We start from the raw sequence: 23,380 nt of genomic DNA on the forward strand, positions 1-23,380 counted from the left end.
TATCATTTCAATACGCGACCATTTTGTTACAATTGAAATTGTGTCACTTCACATACTATAAATAGGCCTTGTTTACAGAAACTTCTACATTTCTTTGTAATAGACTAAATTATGAAGCTCATACTGGTTGCGTTTCTTTTCGAGGCTGTGGTCATGGTAAGTTAATTAGCTGTTATTAAATTATAATTAAGTCTAATGAGAACTAAAGGGGTCAACAGGATAATATGACTAACGGCCGTTCTCAATATAGGTACTATGTACCGATAGAGATAAATGACTACCTTCTACTGTCAGTAATTTGCTGTCAATAATCTGAAGCTGTCCCAATATACCCGATAAGTCATTCTTATCGCCTTATATTGGGACGCGTGAATTGTAATTTCCATACAAACTTCTATCGCTTGTACGCTATACGTCGTCCCATTGACAGACAGCGTGTACGGATAAGGTGAGTAACCGTCGATAAGTTTATTGGGACACAAAAGTCAACGATAGTTACGATTTTTATCTCAAGTAAGATAGACTGAATATTGGGAACGGCCGTAAGGTAACAGGGTCAACAGAGATTACAGGGTAAGAGGGTAATTCGTGAATTTGGTACCGGGCGCACTATTTATACCACAGTATTTTAGGTTGGTACCACAGCTGCGCCTTATTGAGCCATGAAGAAGTAGAAGATTTTCTCAAAATAACGGCAAATTCAATAAATTAACATTAACTTATAACAAACTCTCCATATTTTTTTAAAGTTCAGCGTGGGTTCGTTGTGTATTGTACAAGTAATCTTTCTTTAAGGATTAACTGTAAATATATTTGTGGTAAATAATAATTATTGTTTTTACCAAAAAAATAAAATACACGCGTTTCTTTAAAAATATTTTGTTTTAATATGTAATGCGTCGATCAAAGAAATTAGTATTGAGTATGATACATTTTTATTTGATTTTTCAGAGTACCTATGCTCAGTGCCTCCGGTCATGCGGACCCAGCCTGCTATCAGCGCCTTTAGTTGCCCCAGCTTACGCTGCCCCAGCTTGCGCTGCCCCAGCTCCCCTACTTGCCCCATCACCGTGTCTATCTGCCATCGCTACACCAACTGCTGTTGCTGCAAGTCTTGCTGATACTCTATCATTACTTACTGTGAGCAGTTTACTTGCTGAGAAATTGCCCGTTGGATATCCCTTAGCTGCCCCCGCTTGCGGTTGTGCCGCTCCATGCGGCTGCGGTTATTCAAGCTACGTTTTGTAAAATGCGAACAACATTCGCTTTGATACAATACCAATCCACACACAAAAGGGATTCATGGGGCATTTTAGGAGATCGTGGGGTAATTTGTTTTAAACAGTGAGCGGTAAAGAAAGAATTAATTGAATGCCTTCTTTTTCTATTATCAGTATAAATCATAATAATATATAAATACCTACTACAAGCATGTGTCCGTAATTGAAATACAAATAATTACACCCGTTCAATAATTTTAAAAAGCTTCAATTAAAATGTTTTCGTGTTAGTCCAAAAATTGACAGCTTACCAACTGTTCTTTATATGTTTTCAGAAAAAAATGTTTAGTTTTTCCTTTTTACTAAATTGCATTTTGCATTGCATTTTTAGATTTGGCAATTAACATTTTAAGTGGTGTACAATATTGATAGACAAATGTTATATAATTTTAAACTAATAAACAAAATATTTATATCTCAATAATTTGTGTTATTATAATTTAATGAAGTATTCTTCAAAGTAACTTTGTAAATGAATGATGATATTATTTAACAGTACAGAGTGTTTTATCTTAGTGCGATATGATTTTGAAAAAAATGTATCTAATCAAGTTGGTTGTTTAAAATTCAGAAACAGGTGCCTCGATAAGAATTAAAATTAAAATAATTGTAACAAAATACATTCCTTTATGTCATATGGGTATTCCCATGATTAAACTTAGGATGGGAGTTGTCGTTAAATATTAAATAATGAATAATTTGAAAATAAACATAATATTATATTATATCATTACTTCACACCGCAATTTGGAAATTCACTTTGACACAAATTATTAATTTATTTTTAAAATTCTTCAATTTCAATATCAAAAATTATATTATAATTATCCCATGCCTGAAATTGCCCCATTAAGCAAACTGCCATTGTTAGCAAGAATGTTTTGTATACATTAAAATATCAAATAAATGTTAATACCAGTTTAAGCCTATGTTTTTATTTCTTCGAATACTTTTATATTTTATTTATATCTTCAAAAAAGGCCAGCAACGCTCCTGTGATTCCTCTGGTGTTGCAAGAGAATGTGGGTGGCAGTGATCACTTAACACCAGGTGACCCGTACGCTCGTTTGTCCTCCTTTTCAATAAAAAAAAATACTGTATTTTGTGAAGGTTCACAAGGACACCTGGCTCTAATCATTGAACATAAGATGACTTGCAGGTCCTTTTGTATTTGTATTCAATAAAAGCATATTATATATTTAATAATTTTAACTCAAATATCTTTATTATTTACTTTTTCTTCGTAGAAGTACCCAAATATAAAAATACAAGTTTATATTTCACATTTTTTTATAAAAAAAATTGGCAGTTGTAGAGATAGAAGTTTTCACAACTTAGAACTTTTAGTTTTAAAATTTTAAATTTCATAATGTTTTAAAACAATTAAACTATTAATATCAATTTATTTTTAAAACTTAGTTTCAATAATATATTAATTAAAGTAAACACTATTTCAACAATGCACATTATATAATGTAATAATACACATTGAAAATCCAAAAAGTGTCTAACTATATATTTTTTTTATTATTTATTTATCGCGTGCGCCAGTCATGAGCATGTCGGTGATGCGAACCCAGAATATTTCTCTTAGATTATTATTATCATTACAGGTTTTGTCGAAAGAAGATAAATTAATTTTCTCTAATATTTTAATGACATAAACGTAGTTAAAATGAAAGAAAATGTGACGAAAAAATAGACGAACAAACAAAAAGAAACACAGAAACTGACAAAAATTCTGAAAATAGCTGATAAGTATTATATTGATCTTCCTTCGTCCCCTTTTATTTTTTCAAATATTAATGGTCAAGGAGTGGCCGTGTTCTTTTAGGTATGAAAATTCGAAAATATGAATTTTTCCAGGGATAGAACTCCGTTAGATCGATTTTTAAAACCACGAAAACCTACTAGATAAATAGATGTAGATAATTTCTTACAACTGCATTTAGCTTGACGATCGTACCTCTTTGCATTTTATCCGACATACATACAAAAACAGACCAACAGACAATAATTATTATATGAAGTACTTTTTAGATTCGGCATTTTTATTTTCACAGAGCAAGTATTCTAAAATTAAACATACAGTTCTTAATTTGTAACGGTTTTATTAAATATACATTATAGATGATAGATAGGGAGGTGGGAGGCTCCCTTGCACAGGATGCACGGCTAGATTATGGGTACCACATCGGCGCTTATTTCTGCCATGAAGCAGTAATGAGTAAGCATTAATGTGTTTCGGTTCGAAGGGCGCGGTAGCTAATGAAATTACTGGGCAAATCAGACTTAACATCTTGTCTCAAGGTGACGAGCGCATTTGTAGTGCCGCTCAGAATTTTTAGGGAGATTTTTCGAGAATTCTAAGCGGCACTGCATTGTAGACTTTCACTAGTATAGAACAACTAGTGAAAGGCATGCGGAGAAATATGTTCCCCAATTAAATATGCTTTTAATTTCAATTTAAAAAGATAAATTTTAATGTTTGTACACAATGGATAAGCTCAAAAACAGTGAAGTAAAATTCATTCAACTAAATTCTTTCAAAATCGCTAGTGCGTTTTGAGTAACACCACCATCTATGAGATGACGTATTGGTATATTTACTTTGTTATTTGAAGGAATGTGACAAATAAGTAATTTTAATACTTTTCCAAATAAAAATCGTAAATTCAGTAGAATTGCATAAAATTTGGATTCAAGCCATTTTAATTGAAGACTTGAAATTGCTTCATATTTTGCTAAAGAAAAAGATACATTTTCACAAGTGTGTCCCCAACTGAAACCATTTCTTATGTCGTATTCTTTGCTTATATTTTTCCATAAATCAATTATATACATACAGAATATGAGAAATAAATTCAGTTTTCTTTACATTGCTATCTTTGTGAGAAAGCACGAAAAAAGATCACCAAAATACCCCTAAATTGTTGGAATTTAAAAAAAAAATTAAAATTAGTTGGAAATAATTTGTTAATCATTTAATTTAGACAAAACTTATGTGAAAATTAATTAACTGCTTACCAATTCTATTTCACATGACATATTACGAGTACCTACCTACCTACCTAGTTTTGTAAAAAGAAAATTGTGTTATGTTTATAATAAACTAGCTTTTACGCGCGACTTCGTTCGTTTCGAGTTTGGGCATTTTTTATTTCTTAGGATACTTTTTAGATAATAAACATACAAACTGCCCTTTACGCCGCTGGCAGCGCTTTTCTTTAATACAGCGCATATCTCTTATCATTGTGGACAGTCTCTTTAATAGTATTTCCCTGTGAACTTTAATCTCCTATTTAATTCCCAAAGTTTCAAAAATGCACGAACAAATATTTATAATTTATTTCTTATCAAGTGCCTAAATACAAATTAAAAAAGTTTCATGGTCAATGACGAATTCACATACAAACTGCCATCGCCTATTTCAACCCGCTCATTAATTTTTTTGCAGTAAAAGGTAGCCTATGTCCTTTTTTAAGCTCTAGTCTATCTCTAGTCTAAATTTTATTAAAATCGAGTCGGTGGTTTAGGCGTGAAAGCGTAACAAACAAAGTTACATTCACATTTATAATATTAGTAGGGAATAAATATGATTCGGATTCAAAAATCAAATGAAATAAGCTTTATACGCACACATCCCATTTTAGTGAGCATGCGATCCGAAATCAAGCCTTTACATGTGGATGAGCAACGTTCCAGACAACCAAACTAAGGAACGAACAAGGAAGCTTCCTTGAGCGATATTTCCAGGAAAACACCATACATATTTATAGTATTAACCCATACCTTCATAAAAGGGCTTAAGCCTTCCTAAAAGATCAGTAATGCGGGTGCGATCCTTCATTATTTTTAAAACATGATTTTTTCCTCAATTCATGATATTATTCACCTAAATGAGTTTAACTTGAATTCATTAGTATATAAGTAGGTCATATTAATATCGTTTATACGAGTGTGATATGTTACAATGCTTGCGACACATCCATTGTTCGTTGTAATCTTGTGTATGGTAAGCAATTATTTTAATAATAATAATCTTTATACGTGACGCAAAAACAACTGATTCTTTTTAAATTTATAATAGGTGATTTTTGTTGGCAGTTGAATAGACAGTTCTGCAGCATGTTCGGATAAAAATATTAGTTACTAGCTCACCCGACAGACGTTGTTCTGTATATAATAAATAAAATAATGTTTTTATGAATATGTCAGTAATATATCATTACATCAAGAATTATTTCGTAAAATATGCTCCCTGTTGTTGTAATGAAATTGTTTTACAGCAGAACTGTCAAACCGTGCGTCAATAAATTCTCTCATAGAAGTTATGTATGGACACATCAAAGGAAAAACAAATTTGTTGTTTTTATTTAATTTAGCAGCATTTTCCTATTTATTCACCTTTTAAATCTTTCCTGGACTTCCACAAATAATTCAAGACCAAAATTTTCCAAATCGGTCCAGCCGTTCTCGAGTTTTAGCGAGACTAACGAACAGCAATTCATTTATATATATATATATAGATATATAGTAGTGTTAGGGGCAGTGCAGCTTATATTTATACCACCTGAATAAGAGGGTTATTACACTATTAACATCTTAAATACATTAAAAATGTGGTCGAGTGAAATGATGGCTGGTCAATACTTCAATATAATACGCCGTGTTTTCGTGTTTGTTATCACAAAAACATGTTTTATAAATAGTTAGGGGCGTGGCTTAACAGTTTTGTTAAAAAAAACATCTTAACATGTTTACCGCGAGAAATGGATAACATCACCCGCGTTCGCCTGCGGGGAAGGAAATTAACGCATAACTGAATGAAGACGTACCTATCAGTCGTAGCTAGCGATAATTCTATTTGGTTTGTTTGTGATGGACAGGAATAAAGAAAATACTTTGTTTTTTATGCAACTGATAACAGAAAGATCGGTTCTTTGGGATGTCACATTAGTAGATCATAAAAATAAATACAGAAAGCTGGATGCAGTTAGTCGGAACTCATTTCTGAAATGAAACAAAAACATACACAAAAACAGGTGCAGCGGTCGGACTGTTTTGCTAACATGTTTTGTTAAAGGATTGGCGCAGCAGACTCGGCTTAAGGCGAAGAGTAAGCAGAAAACACGCAAACATGGTGTTTTTAGACAAGTTTTGTGGTGAAAGTATAGCATTTCGAGCTATGAACACTACTTAATCCTGTTACACATATCCTTAAGTCTTATTTGTAGGTTGCTAATGCTTGCTGTTGGTTATAGTTAACACTGTCGAGCCTTTTTGAACTACCACTTTTCTTTGAAGATAAACAAGTTTTTTGGCATGGCGTGACGCATTTTTTTGGAACTTCTCTCAGAAAAGTTATTCTTATAGCTTGTACTTTTTTGTGTAGGTTCATTTAGTCAGATTAGTAGTGAATAACGAGGATTGTAAGCATATAAACTGTTTTCCACTCAAGAATTTTGAAAATATTGGCTTTGTTACATAGATGGCAGGCCGGCAGCCGTGAACTCATATCGCTCAAGGTCGCTGGCACTTAGTGTCGCCTTAAACGGAGGCAAAGGCAATTACACCTTATAGCCAATTCTGTAGTCGAATATAATATATCTATGACTTATAGTTTCGATGTCAGTGTTTTGAATGAAATATGATCAAATGCGTTAAAAGAAAAAGAAACATTCAATTGATTCATAGTTTCGAAATTCAAAATAACCTGAATAATTTTTACTATCGCAATATTTCTATTGCATTTATTTATTTGGGTTACTTTCTTTTAATAGTACAATATCTTTAAAACTAAGTCTGTTTACTGGATTTAGATGCTGTTTCCATTTTTTTTTCACGGAAGGCTTATTCAATATATAATATAAAACAACTTACGCTTCTTGCCGCATTAAATTATAATTAATTAATTAAAAATATCGAGATAAAACGTACCATACGTAATTTCCTGTTTCCCTGTTGTGTAATTGTAAAACCATAATAAACAAACCAAGTCAGGTACAAATATTTTTAATATGTCTAACTATGATCATGTATACATCTATATAGAATGTGACAGCTGTGAAAACCTCGAAATAAATTGAGGTTGACTGTTAAACTCTGTTTTGAGCAATGCACGCACGCTAACACCAAGTGACATACGACTCGCAATTGTAAGACGTAGCTCGTCACGCAGACTAAGGTAATAAACCTGGCCTGTTATCATAGGTTGTCTAGCAGCTGGCTCTATCTAGACGTATTAATTATCTAAGATGTATAGGGTTAAATATTTTGAATTCATATTGTATTGTTATCGTCTCTACGTTTACGTAAAAGCAGTTTCTCAGTAACGCGTGTAGGTATTGAGCAAATACTCATATCTAAATGATACTTGAAGGTGATAAGCCAAATTGAAAGCAAAAGTGTCATGTTGTTATTTTACTACTAAAAGTTACTATTTAAAAAAAATATCTTTCAATTTTAAACTTAGATTGCTATTTCATCAGTATTTAAAACACTTTTTTGTGCCGTACGCAAAGCGTAAAAATAGAAACCTATTACTAAGGCTCCACTGTCCGTCTGTCACCAGGTCGTATCTCATGAACCGTGTTAGTTAGAGAGTTGACATTTTTACAGAAGATGTATTTTTGTTGTCACTGTAACTCAATACTTTGACTGTTCAAAACAGTATTCTTCGTTCTCTTTCGCATTATGCCAACAAGAAATTAAAACTAATAACAAAAGATAATAAAACTCAACAATTTAACAGCAATAGTAACAAAAACAAAGTAATGAGAACAGAAAATACTTAGCGTAGGCAGAAGGCGTCGATACCGACGCCTTCCTCCTGAGGAGAATGTAGGGGCATATAATGAGTTTTTGGCCTGATAACACGGTCATTGAGCCAAACGAGACGAGGTTGGAATGTTACATGAGTATTACATTAGATCAAGTATGTACAAACGTAAATAATGTTGTGATATTAAAATATACAAAATAATTAAAAGATAAATTAATTATTTTATTTAACATATCGATAGTTTATAGTCTGTGGTCACGACGCTTCATCGCCCATCACTAATAATGTCGGCATGCCCATAAAGTATAACATACTGTCTGTACTATTAAGAAATTCAGGACTTGAAATAGGCGTGATTTTACTAACAGCTGTCGCAGAGATCAAGCTATCTTTTATGAAGTGGACACTTATTACTGTAGAAGCAGTTAGTTAAATAATACTTTACAAATCTATTAAATTACTATAACTAATTAATTATAAATAGACATCATTAAGATACAGTCAGGTAAGATGCCCATGACGCTGAGAAGCTGGTAACGCTTCTATGTATGTATGGCCAAACTTATCCACCTTGTATCTTAACCACCTGTACCATACCTTGGATCACCTATCAAAGGAGCAAGGCGCCTGGATAGATCTGATATGATTTTTTGTGCCAAGGACCCATTGTCTGAACTCCAAAGGGAAAAAATATGTATCCGTCAACCAATGCTGCATGTGTCTTCCAAAAAATATAAAACTGTATTTGATTAATTCACAAAGTGGCTATTTTGGAATGCATTGGCCAATCTGATTTACTCAAAACTTCAGCGGTCTCGTCATTGCAGTTCATGAGATACAGCCAACTGGCTCAGTTTTAAGAACAGACGGAAGGACGGACAACTGTCGTTTCTGTTCCTACATACGGGGACCCAGTGCTCTGTGAACGACTGGATCACCTGGCGTTGCGTGTCTTGCCGGTTGATTATGTGTCTTTTTCCGCATTTATCACGGGGAGTGTTCCAAAAATCTGTTTCATCTGATTCCTGCCACCCAATTCCACCTTCGCATGATACGCCATAAATAAGAATAGTATCCCGACCATCTGGATGTGTGGCGGTCCCCAACAGTGTGGTTTTCAAGAAACTTTCTTCCACGTACTATAAAGTTCTGCTTCCTTAAATGAGCTTCCTTGTGCGGTGTTTCCAGGACGATACGACATGGGTACCTTCAAAAAATCCGTGAACATCTTCTTTAAAGGTCGACAACGCTCCTGTGATTTCTCTGGCGTTCATCACTTAACACCAGGTGACCCGTACGCTCGTTTGTCCTTCGCTTTCCAAAAAAAAAAATTCCTGTGACTGCTTCTGGTCAGGAACTTGGCACAGATTTTTGAAGCTCAATTTTTATTATTTAATGATAATTTTAGCGGAAATAGTTGAGTTTCTTAGATGTATTGAAGATTTGAAACTAAGGTATTTTCAATCGATAATTACCGTAATTCATGTATTTTATTGGTTTACGCATTGCACGCTAAAGCTCAAAAATTTTGTCCCACATCATTTTCCACAATCGTTAAATTATAGCAGTAAACACTGCGTCAACATTATCAAAAAAAAAATAGGCTAGTTCTTACCAAGTAAACGGCCCTTGAATGAAAATAAAATTTGACTTTTTGTAGGTTGTATCAACCATTAAAACAGAAACATCTGAAGAAGTTCCCAACGCTGGCGAGAACCAAGATTTATCCAGTGAAGAACAAACGGCCACGCTTAATTTTGATGGATTTGTTCCTGCAAAAGGAAAAGTTATAATCGCCAGAAATTTTGGATGTAAGTTGAAAGATACAAATTCGTTCCTGAAATTATTTTTAGTTGCCTCATCGCCGAAATAACGGTTTACCTGGCATTGAGTGGCCCCGCCAAAAGAAGGCAATAAAGATTACCAACAATCATACATACATATATAGAGGTCATATTTATAAAAATCTATACATATATAATTGCTTGCCCAGGCTGGTTCATCGACAAAGAGCCTAAATCACTAGGGGGCTACTTCTGTTTTTGAATTTTTGCAATTCTATATAATATGATGTCAAATGAGCACTACGAATGGATTTTTCTAAAAACTCCCCTGAGGGAATAAAATAAGGGATGACTGAGTTGGATCAATATTTAACATTTTAAGGATCTCGTAGCTGTTTCCAGTTTCTAAACTTTTATCCTTATCAGAATGAATTTGAGGTTAAGTTTCAATGATCAGTTCTTCAATTTTGAAGAAGTAAACCATAGTGAAGCTATACATAGATTATTTAGTTCAATAAAAAATATTATAATAATAAATATATATCTGAATTTTAATGTGTGAAACTTTTAATACCGTATATTTTAATCTCAGTTTTTAAGTCTCGTTTTAAGTTGTGGATGTATCGGTACGCTTCATTTTTAATAAAACTGTACAGACTAAACACTACGCACTCTCAGGATAAATTAATTATTTAGATACGCCGTAGCATAAAAGTGGATATAATATGACATAATATATTTTAAAAGCCGGGTTATCAACTAAAATATTATTTATATTAACTACGTACTATATTCTATACTATTGAGGATTTTAGGAATGTATCCTTTAAAAATATTTCTATCTGTTATTTTTTACAGATACACCATTTTTCCCAATATATCATCGCATTTGGCAACCCAAAATTGTATGCACTGTACCAAATATACACGAGGCTCCCTACAAAAACAATGATGATGAAATTGCAAGTAGCAGCAATGAAGATTGTGATAAAAATAATAGTGTAGACACAGATTTCATCATGGAAGGCAATGAAAGCAACCACGATGATAATGGTGGTAACGAACTAAATAGCAACGTACATAGTGGTGAAAATATGAACATCGATGTGTCTGGCATGATTTCAATTATCACAAAAACGCCTGAAGATTTCGATGGTAGCTCAACTGACGGTAGTGCAGAAAGTGATGAATATACTAAGATCGATAAAGATGCTACAGTGCCAGCCAATATTATATTTTCCGGTGAAGTGCCAGCGTATGGCAGAGTGACTATCACTGGATCTTTTTAAATAATTAAAATTTTATTGCGCTTCCTTCGCCTTAATTATTTTTGTAATTTCAGCTTTAATTTATATTATGATTATAAGGTACTGGTGGTTCTTCAAGTGTGCCTTTATTTGGTATAAAAGGTTAACCGAGTATACGAGGCATCACTAATTGGAGAGCACCACATAGTTGGAGAGCGTAGGCTCTTTTACAATACTAGAAGAATCACGGGAGCGTTCCCCGCCCATAAGATGGCTACCGTAAATTTTGAAGGTAGCCTAACCCATGTCGTATCGATCTGGAAACAAAATGGTGGTAATTTATGGAATAGAAAGACAAAGGGCTTACGTGCTACCAGATGGTAAGTGATATTTTGACTACACCAAAAAAATTATTAAGCATTGCCAGCGTTTTAAAAGAATAAGTTTTTAGCTTCTTTCAAAATATTGTGTCAGAAATCAGACTAAATAGATAGGAAAGATGCATTGGAAGAAGTATAATGAAGCACTGCATTTATCGGCTTGGAGATTGAGTTGTTTACAGATAATAGTCAAATGTTTCGAGCTGATAGGGGGTGTACCAGAACGCATATAAGAGCAAAACATAATATTATGTGGCCGGAACTGCATCTTGCTAATCTGTGAGTCGAAAGTTTGCCTCGCTCTATAGATTTTTAGAATAGTTTGTTGTTTCAAAAAACATTTAAAAACATTCTCATGCATAACATGTTATATCATTAATTAGGCATTGAATTAAGAAATAATGCTATCGTATGTAAGAATTGAATAATTATTGCATCGATCTTGGCACGATAAGCGATCAACATATAAATATATTGTGATTTATGTAATCAAGTCATTGAGTTTCTGGCATCATGATTATCATAATTTTAACTGGTTTAGCTATGTTAGAGGTAAGTAAATTATTAACCTTATAATTAAACGATAGTTAATCGTATATACTTAAATTATTTCGTAAATACATGAAGCAACACGTACAACTTTTATACGTACAAAATTTTGCTTTGCTAATAATTAAAAAATATTTTAAAGTACTATATAAAAACACACTAAAACTTATTTTTTTACTTTACAAATTTCTTTCAAGATTTATTTAAGGAATTAGTAAAAAGAGCAATGGTTAGTGTTTAACTTCTAAGATATCTAAATGGGAAATACTTGTATCATAAATCTTTATTTTGTTTATATTAATTCAATAAAAGCACGTTCTTATCGAATAGCCTGATTGTTACATTTAATGCTTAAAAAGATTTTTCTGCTGACAATATATTAAAGTGTATCATGTATTACTTCTTCTTTTCTCATAGCTAACACATCAATTAACAAATAAAATCGTATAATATATTCGTAATTATTTTAATATTCTAATGAGAATGTCTTATTATTACAGCTAACCACAGCACAAGTATTTTCGTATATACCTAGAAATGTTATTGGGCCTGCAAATATCCAAGGAGGTCAAAATATAAATCTTAATAACTTGAGAACCTTGCCTAACAATGGAATAACATTATCAAGAGGAATGCCGAATACCGCTGAACTGAATTATAATCAAGTGGCTAATATAGAAAGAGCAAATTTAAATGCTCAGAGAACTAATCAAGTTGTTACCAATCAGTTAGCTAATGCTCAAATAGCCAATAGTCATCTAGCAAATACTCAATTAACTAATAATCAAATAGCTAGTGCCCAGTTAGCTAACAATCAAATAGCTAATGCTCAATTAGCAAATAATCAAATTACAAACACACAGATAGCTCAAAATGCTCAAATTGCAGCTCTTCAAAATCAGAATGCTAACAGACAATATGCAACACAAAGAATAGCAGCAACAAATGAATTAGCAAACCTCGCAAATGCAAACGTTGAAGCCATAGCCATAAATAATCTTGCTAACATTGAAAATAAAGTAGCTGCTGGCAATCTTGCAGAAGTAACTCCCTTTTTTGTAAATGGGAATCAAAATATTGCAGCTCTAGCAAGTAGCTTAGCAAGTATAAACGGCAATATGGCTACATTTAATATTGGAAATGGAGGTGCATTTACAGTCACAAGTGGATCACCCAACAGTCCAGCCTTTGGTATTCAGGTACTTGCAGATGCCTTAGAAGTTGGCGGTACTGTAGCTGTAAATGGTCAGATACCAATATTCGGAACAGTCGCTGTAAATGGTAATTTACCAACGGATGGCACGGCAGCCGTCAGTTACAGTTGCGGGAGATCTGTTAATGTTTAGATTTAGTTATGTTAAGTATTTATTTTATTGTAATAAAAGTAGGTAGAGAAAATAAACACAATTGAATAAATTTTCTTTGACTATATGATTAATATGTTTAGCATGTGAATGATGATGAAAGCACTTCCTTCCGAGTATTCCCTGGTTGAAATGGTAACTCAAAAAAAAACCTTGGTCATTTACTTTCAGATGAACCACATTCTTGCATATTTATTTTGTATCTATTTCCACAAATTATATTTACTATTTTACATGATCAATTTTAATTATAAAAACAAATCTTATAACTATATTTACAATACTACGACTACATAAAATTAAAACTATCATTACGTGGAAGCGTACCAAGAATACTGGCAGCATTACCCCGTTGGATAGCAAGGCTGATTATTTTACATTATATTTATTATACTTTTGTCACGAGAAATAAAAAGATTAGTGGGAAGGCTTCTGTGTGTGGACGGACATCCTGTATATCGACTAGGTGGCTTTTTCAGCCGTGAAGCATGTAAGTGAGACTTAGAGCAAATTTCACCATTGAAGTAAGACGCGATTAGACTACTTTGAAGAACGTTAACGCCTGTATACGAGTTAACAGATTCAATTCGCTTTTTACCAAAACAAATTAAATGCATTTACAGCCTAAACGCGTTTCGTTTACATTTTGAGCGCCGAATTTAGATGTTTAACATATTTGATCGTTTCAAGAGCTGTCACTGTCATTATCGTAACTGAATCGTATAGATATTAGAATTTTTATTTGTTTCAGAATTATTGATGACAGAATTAGATCGTTTATCCGTCTAGATAGACTGCGACAGTTGTAAAAACATTGAAATGTTTTAGGTTGACACTTAATTTCTTTTTTGAGCAAAGCACGCACACTAACACAAAGTGACATACAAATCGCGAGTGTAAGACGTAGCTTGTCACGCACACTAAAAAATAATAAGCCAGGCCTGTTTTCACCAGTTGTCTAGCAGGAAGAGGCTCCATCTAGACGTATTAAGTATCTAAGTTGACAGTTTTGTCAGCTATTTTATACATTCTTTTGTTTATGACTTGTAAAATCAGTTTACATGAGTGCGCTTAAATTGTGTTGTTGCAATTGTTTTTCTTTTATCGAGGTCAAGACAGGTCGAGGTATTTGAACTAAATAAAGTAAAAGTGAGTTTTATTTAAACTCAGTTTCAGAATCAAATATGTACAAAGTTTTCTAAAACATTTACCGAGGAAATAATGCATATTAAAAATTGATGTAACACACAGGTTTAAATAGGGATAGTTATGTTAAGCCTGCACAAGCCTGCTCCGTTTTGCGGAGTGCTCTGAAGCATTATCGTGGTGAAGGAGGGCGCTGCTGTCGAATTTTTTCCAAGACAACAAGCAAACAGCGATTGACATTCCAGTCTGCCAAATGACCTATCCGACCAAAGAATGAGGCAATCATCTTTTTTCCTTGACTTCTTCCTTGCTTTATCTTAGTTGGCCGATCCTCGAAAGGAAACACCCACTGAGCTGATTGTCTTTTGGTTTCGGGTTCGTAGCTTACCTAACATTTGGTCCAGTCCATGTCCAGTCCATGCGAAGGTGTTTCTGGTCGTCGGTTAAAGTATGGGGAATCGATCTGGTATAAAGCTTCCTGACGCCTAAATGTTCGTGTAATATTTTTTTAACTTGACTCATGCCAATGCCTAGGCTTGCCCGTATCTGCTGATAGGTCACTCTCTTATCTTCCTCTATCATGCTTCGCACAGCACTGATGTTATCTTCAGTAGTCGCTGTTAAAGGACGTCCCTCACGCGGATCATCATTGAGATTGCTACGTCCACGCTTAAAATCGTTAAAGCAATTGTAAATAGTGGCACGAGATGGGGCTTCATTAAGAAATGCTAATCGCAGCATATCATAGCTTTGTTATTGAGTAAGTCCACAACGAAAGTCATAATAAATCATTGGCCGAAAATTATCTCGTGTTAGGTTCATTTTCACGTGTAACAAGAGTTTTAGATTTGCCGCCAATTCACAAAAACAAATGACAAATGAATGCATTATACTACATTATACATATACATACCATAGAGTTCTAAAATTGAAATTATAAAAAAGTTTTCATTAACAATGTTTCTAACTGGCCAGTTCTAAACATTTTCAGTGTTACCCTCGTATTATAAATGTGAATGTAAGTTTGTATGTTACGCTTTTACGCCTAAACCACTGAACTAATTTTGATAAAATTTAATACAGACATAGAATAGAGCTTCGAAAAGGACTTGGGCTACCTTTTGTTGCGAAAAACAAATGAAGGGGTTGAAATAGGGGATGAAAGTTTGTATGGAAGTTCGTCATTATCGAAGATCACTCCATAAAACTCTGTATTTAGGCACTTGATAAGAAGTAAATAAATATTAAGTCTAGCGTTTTGAAAATATCGACCTGTTTAGGGATAGAATAAGGGATGAAAGTCCCTATGTATGAAAGTCCAAACAACGTCACGTTTTCGATTTTCATTATATTTGTTAGAAAAATAGACTAGGCCTGGGGAAAGGACATAAACTACCGTGTTTTGTAAAAAAAAAAATGAAAGGGTTGAAATAACGGATGAAAGTTTGCATGGATATTCGTCATTTTCGGAGATAAAAGCACGAATCTTTATATTTAGACACTTGATAAGAAGTACTTTATAAACAATTGATTGAAATTTAGACTCTTAACTGCCAATGAAGGTAAAGTTACTGTTCTATTACTGAATTTTGCATCAGGGCTGCTGAACAGCAGAGTCGATAGATAATCTGCGTCACTAGCCTTTCCATTCCGGGAAACTGATCGCACGGTATGCCTCACTTAGATCGGCGCGATTCGCGCTCGCGCAGAGCTCTGTCAACGCGTATTATTTTACGGGTAGCAATAGATTGCTTATAATTAGAATGATTCGAGTGAATGTATCAGAAAGCTATAGAAACAAGCTATAAGACCATGCAAAATATACCATCTTATAAACAAAATAAGGGTTAGAACTTGGTGAGGGTGTATGGTGCCGTATGGCACACTCGGTTTTGGTGTATCTGAAAAATCAAGTGCCCTGCGGCACTGCCGATTTGGGAAGGTAATAATTTCAAGTCTAGGAACCAGATTTTACCAGTGGGAGGCTCCCTTGCACAGGAAGCCGGCTAGATTAAGGGTACCACAACGGTGCCTTTCTGCCGTGAAGCAGTAATGTGTAAGCATTACTGTGTTTCGGTCTGAAGGGCGCCGTAGCTAGTGAAATTACTGGGCAAATGAGGCTTAACATCTTATGTCTCAAGGTGACGAGCGCAATTGTAGTGCCGCTCAGAATTTTTGGGTTTTTTGAGAATCCTGAGCGGCACTGCATTGTAATGGGCATGGCGTATCATTTACCATCAGCTGAACGTCCTGCTCGTCTCGTCCCTTATTATCATGAAAAAAAAAAGATAAGATCAACTTGTCCACACAACAATCGTTACTGACATCTTAAAATAATTTATGTAATAAATTATCTTTCACAGATAGCGTTTGTCTAACTGTAATCACGAACCCATCAACTTAAGACTTTTAGGTAGTTTTTAATGGTTCCGTAGCCAAATATCAAGAAACGGAATCCTTATGGATTCGTCATATCCGTTTGTCTGTTCGTCCGTATGTTCAGCAGAGAACTATTGAAACTTGGTAAGTAGATGCTTTCTGTAAAGAGCATTAAGATTTTTACACAAAAATTGACAAAAATACAACAAAATAAATTTTGGGGGTTTCCCATACTTCGAATTGAAATTCAAAAAAATTGTGTTTTTGAAGTACTTTTAATTTATAACTTCCTTTAGATTTTTATTAACACTCCTTATAAAGCAGCCTTTACTGTTATTAAAAAGTTCAGTACTGTTAAATTGTTTATTATAGATGCAGGATGTAGAAATTTTACCATTTATGGCCTTGTCGTGACATTTAACAATCAAGTTACTCAAATAACAAAGGTAAAGCATGTCTAGTGTTCTCTAAGCATTAAATTTTAATTTTATAAATATTAATGATAGTATTGTGAAATCCGACATTTTTCAGTATTTATTATTTATTTGTTTATACTATTAATCATTTATAGAAAGAATCTTAAAAGCTAACATAGTCCCGCAAAACTATAATGTAGTGTGTTGGTATTAAGACAATTTTATAACATATTTTGCATGTCAATTGATGAAACATATTGGATTATCAATAATATTATGTTAACATCTTAAGTACAATGTTTCATGCAAATAAAATTACATTTCATTTCATTTCTCAACTACCTCATAACAATGAGAAAAACATTTGGATTTCAATTTATTGGGCGATCTATATACTTTTACAAAATGATCCCAGAAAATGTACAAAACAATTGTGTTGTTACCAAATTTAACATAACGGTTAAAAAACGTTTGTATGGTAAAGGTTAATATAAAATGAATGATTTTCTAAATGATACCACAGACTGGGAGTGAAACGAATGCCCTCGGGCTATTTAATTAAAAAATTTATTGTGCGATACTACATTTCATATTGTCACAAAATTATGAAGAAAAAAATGAAAGGTATGGGCGGACCAGTTTCTTGCGCCCGTTTTTCTCAGGTCTGAGGCATACTATTTCTAATGGGTGGTAGTTTTTTGACGTTCAATAAGTGATTTGAAATCCTATCCAGAATAAAAATATTTTAAATTTTTACAAGGACCAGTTTTAAGCTCTTATAACGTCCGTAGCGTTGACTTTCAGTTGAGCTTTGATAGTTCAAGCCTTGTGCAGAGCAGAGGCTTGCTAGAAAGTCCAAGGTACATTTTAAAGAAGCGTATCGAAGACATTTTTCATAAAATTTGGCTGGAATGTTCACTCCTTTTCCACAAAAATGAAGCTTTATGAGTCCTTGATAAGACCCCCCACTAAGACATGACTGACGCAGATGATGCCCGTCGCGAGTTGCCGCTTTGGAGTTATGAAATTGACAAATACCAAAACATTGTCGTAAATTGGGTGTTATACTCAACTTGGATTATTGATTTTTTTTTATTCGTTTTTCTAACTTGGGCTAAAGACTAAAGGCATAGTAAAATGTGACGTCACACCGTAGTTCTGCCATTATAGCTCTATAGAAATTATTGTTATGCAAGATAGTTACACAAGACTCTTACTTCAAATATAAATAAAAAATAATAAAATTATAAAAAAATAGTTATATATCCAACTGTCAAACTAACCGACAAACAAAGGTGTATTTTATCTTATATTGACTCATATTATACCTTATATTAACATGCCTAGAATGATTTAAGTCCACGCTGAAAAACCTAATAAATTCAAATCAATCGCGCTAATTTTGAACATCAATATTGTTATGAAGTTCAACCGAAAAATAATTCTGTAAAATAATGCACATATATTTTGTACCTATTCTTCCGGAGTGGGGGTCGTTGACACGCATCGGTCGGTTTGTGTCTCAGCCGTGTCCGTGTCTATGCGTACCTATCGAATCTTTTAGATATACATCCGAGAGATTTTTGGCTAAAGTGTTGGGAATACCTCGCCTCAACATAATGATATATCAAACCAAACCAAAATCACTATAGGTCAAAGAAGCGACGCTTATGAATGTCAAAAGCCCTGTACTTTCCCCGGGGCGTAAAAAGAATAGGGGAGTCCCAGGCCCATGGGTGTCGTAAGAGGCGACTAAGGGCTTTTTAGAAGTGGGAGAGTCACGCTGCCGTCTTATGACGTCAGCACAATCGGGCCAGACTCGTCCGGGTTAATTACCACACTCGCACAGAATACCGGCGTGAAGTAGCGGCCTTGTGCCGCTTTGTTTCGCATAGGTTAGTGTCGAGGACCGGAGGCCATCCCTTACCCCCACCCCCTCCCCCCAACAAAATATGAGAGCGGTCCATAAAGAGATATTACCCCAGGGGGGTACCGGCTCTACCAGAGCCGGAGAATCCCTCCCCGAGCACTCTCGCTCGGGCTGCCCTTCGTATTCTGGGGTGGGCACAGAACCGCGTATGACCGAGGACAAACGAGGCAGAAACACCTCGGCACCCCGCTCCACGCTCAACGTGGACTTTTGCAATATCAGGGGAATTCACTCCAATTTAAACGCCGTCCACCACCACCTTGAGACGGCGCAGCCGGCCTTGTGTTTCCGTACGGAGACGCAGATATCTCGACCTAGCGATACGTCATATTTAACGTACCCCAGGTACAAAATTGAGCACAATTTTTTGCCTCATGCCGGGGTATGTGTGTACGTTAGGGAGGATATCTGCTGTCGCCGTCTCTGCAATTTTGAGGGTAGGGGCCTGTCTACTCTCTGGCTCCGCGAAGATTTAGAGGACCGCGTCCGCATCTATGCGTGTGTCTACAGGTCCCATAGTGGTAACGCAGAAACGGATCACCTCATGGGCTACGTTCAAGCGGCATTTGATGACGTGCTTGCTCAGATCCCCTCCGCTGAAATCGTAGTCTTGGGTGATTTCAACGGGCACAATGCCGAATGGCTTGGATCACGTACCACAGACTACGCAGGGCGATCTGTGCATAATTTTGCAATGGCGTATGGTCCCAATTGGTTGAGTCGCCGACGCGGCTCCCGGATGTGGATAGCCACATGCCGTCCTTATTAGATCTTCTGCTGACTACACATCCCGATGGTTACCAGGTCTCTGTCGACGCCCCTCTCGGAACGTCCGACCATTGCCTGGTCGGGAGTGTAGTGCCTATCCGACGCCAACGTCGCAGACCACCAGAGACCCGCCGCGTTTGGCACTACAAGTCAGCAGATTGGGATAGGATGCGTTCCTTTTTTGCATCCTACCCTTGGGGCAAGGTTTGTTTCCCTTCGGATGATCCTAGTGTCTGCGCCGTTGCAGTAGCCGATGTGATACTGCAGGGCATGGATATTTTTATACCAAGCTCTGTAGTACCGATCGGTGGCAGATCACAGCCCTGGTTCGATGCGTCAGTTAAAGCAGCATCTGACTGCAAAAAACAGGCGTATCGAACTTGGGTTGCGGCGCTGGGCACAAAGGATCCGAACTTCAAAGTTCTTAAGAGGAAATATAACCGTGCCTCCAGATTTTTTAAGCGCCAAATCGCCCGTGCGAAGTCGAAGCACGTCGTCAAAATCGGCGAGCAGCTTTCCAGTTACCCGACCGGAACACGCAAGTTCTGGTCGTTGTCGAAAGCTGCTCTTGGTAACTTCAACCAGCCGTCCATGCCGCCGTTGCACATGAGGAATGACACCCTGGCCCATACGGCAAAAGAGAAAGCCGAGCTCCTGTGCGCTCTTTTCGCCTCCAACGCGACACTTGACGACAACGGAAAAACACCGCCGACCATCCCGCGGTGTCAGAGCTCTATGTCTGAAGTACAGTTCAGACAGAAAACTGTTAGGCGAGCTCTGTTTTCGTTGGACGTCAGGAAGTCGAGCGGGCCGGATGGCATTTCTCCAATCGCGCTTAGAACGTGTGCCCCTGAGTTGACGCCGGTGCTAACGCGTTTATTCCGGCATCTTATTCCAAAGGCGTAGTCCCTGACTCATGGAAGTCAGCCCTTGTCCATCCGATCCAAAAAAAGGAGACAGTTCGGATCCGGCGAACGACAGGCCTATTGCTATCACCTCCCTGCTCTCTAAAATCATTGAGAGCATAATTAGCCGCCAGCTTTTAGTATACCTAGAGGGTCACCAGTTGATCAACGACCGACAGTACGGCTTTCGCCATGGACGGTCGGCAGGTGATCTTCTGGTATACCTAACACATAGATAGGTGGCGGCTATTGAAAGCAAGGGGGAAGGCCTGGCAGTTGGTCTGGATATAGCGAAGGCCTTTGATCGTGTATGGCACAAGGCGCTCCTCTCAAAACTTCCATCATTTGGGCTTCCCGAGAGCTTGTGCAAGTGGACCTCCAGCTTCCTCACTGGGCGTAGCATACAGGTCGTTGTCGACGGATATTGCTCGAACCCGAAGCCCGTGAATGCTGGAGTGCCCCAAGGCTGTGTGCTATCTTCTACGCTGTTTCTTCTGCATATCAATGATATGTTGGACACCTCCAACTTACATTGCTATGCAGACGACAGCACTGGTGATGCCGTATACACGGGCCATGCAGGTCTCTCTCGGGAAATCGTCGACCAGTGCCGGGAGAAACTTGTGTCTTCTATCGAGTCCACTCTCGAGAAGGTCGCGGAATGGGGTAAATTGAACCTTGTCCAATTTAACCCCAGAAGACTCAAGTTTGCGCGTTTACCACTAAAAAAACCCCATTTGCCGTATCACCGCTCTTCGAGAACACTTCCCTTAAAGCCTCGCCTAGTATCGGAATACTGGGTCTCGAAATCTCGAGCAATTGCCAATTCCGTGGCCATCTGGAGGGCAAAGCCAAACTGGCTTCAAAGAAACTGGGCGTCATAAATAGAGCACGGCAATACTTCAAGCCGGCCCACATTCTAGCGCTCTACAAAGCGCAGGTCCGGCCTCACATGGAGTATTGCTGTCATCTCTGGTCTGGCGCACCCCAGTATCAGCTCGATCCATTTGACCGCGTGCAACGCAGAGCAGCTCGAATTGTCGGGAACCCAGTACTCTGTGAACGGCTGGATCATTTGGCGTTGCGTAGAGACGTCGCTTCATTGTGTGTTTTCTACCGCATCTATCACGGGGAGTGTTCCGAAGAGCTGTTCAACCTGATTCCTGCCGCCGAATTCCACCTTCGCACGACACGCCACAAGTTAGGATTTCATCCCCACCATCTGGATGTGTGGTGGTCCTCCACAGTGCGGTTTTCAAGGAGCTTTCTCTCTCGTACTACAAAGCTATGGAATGAGCTTCCTTGTGCGGTGTTTCCAGGACAATACGACATGGGTACCTTCAAAAAAGCGCGTACATCTTTCTTAAAGGCCGGCAACGCTCTTGTGATTCCTCTGGTGTTGCAAGAGAATGTGCATGGCGGTGATCACTTAACACCAGGTGACCCGTACGCTCGTTTGTCCTCCTATGTCATAAAAAAAAGTGTTTTGTCTTTTTACTAGTTACAAAAGGTTGAGCTTTAATAAGAAACAAGAAAATCATTACATCGTTTTACAAATTATAACATTATACACACATCAAAAGTACACGGGAAGTAATCAATCTCAGGTATCTCGGCATTTTGGCATTCATAGAAGTGTTATTTGTCGTCTTTGGCAGCGCTACAATAATACAAGGGAACCCGCTGAACAGCATTCAGGCCCTAAAAGGAGTACAACCACTGGGCAAGACCGGTACATACAACTGACTGCAAGACGCTAGCCGATGTTAACCGCTCGAGTGATAAGTTTGAGGCTACAAAATTCAAGTGGTGTTGATGTAAGTCCCCAAACTGTGCGGAATCGACTGCATGAGTACGGCCTACGAGCTCGACGCCCAATTAGGTGTCCACCGATACGTCACGGGAATCGCGCTCGTAGAAATGAATGGTGTAGAGAACGCAGAACATGAACCCAGGAACAATGGGATAAAATTATGTTTTCCGATGAGTCGCGATTCGGGTTTAGGCCTGATACAAGAAGTGTGCGAGTGTACCGTCGGCCCGGAAATACTGAAAGGCTCAGGTGCATTCAGGAAGTTCATCCATACAGCGGCTCAATAGTTATGCTATGGGCGGATATTATGAATAACAGGCGAACTGAGCTCGTTTTTGTAAATGGAAACATGAACGCTGAAAATTACGTTGAGGGTATTCTCAGACCTTATGTCCATCCATTTGCACAAACCTTTGGCTCCTATTTTCGGTTAATGCATGACAATGCGCGTTCACACAATGCACAATCGCCAGACCTCAAACCCATCGAGCACGCATGGGACATGCTCCAGAGACGTGTTTTGAAGGACTTGGACGGAGTGACAACAACCCAACAGCTGAAGGATTTGCTACAATACCATTGGGAGCAAATACCGCAAGATGACATAAACAGTCTTATTCATTCAATGATTAATC

General features: G+C 36.8%; 1 long non-coding RNA gene across 1 annotated transcript; it reads left to right on the top strand.

The window, feature by feature from the left end:
• Positions 1-5,244: 5,244 nt before the first annotated feature.
• On the top strand, positions 5,245-11,112 carry LOC126968367 (uncharacterized). The gene is made up of 3 exons (XR_007730193.1): positions 5,245-5,295; positions 9,725-9,875; positions 10,707-11,112. It is a non-coding gene; the product is annotated as an uncharacterized LOC126968367 (long non-coding RNA).
• The last annotated feature ends 12,268 nt before the right edge of the window (positions 11,113-23,380 follow it).

Source organism: Leptidea sinapis, chromosome 15 (assembly GCF_905404315.1).
Source record: "Leptidea sinapis chromosome 15, ilLepSina1.1, whole genome shotgun sequence".
Lineage (NCBI taxonomy): Eukaryota > Metazoa > Arthropoda > Insecta > Lepidoptera > Pieridae > Leptidea > Leptidea sinapis.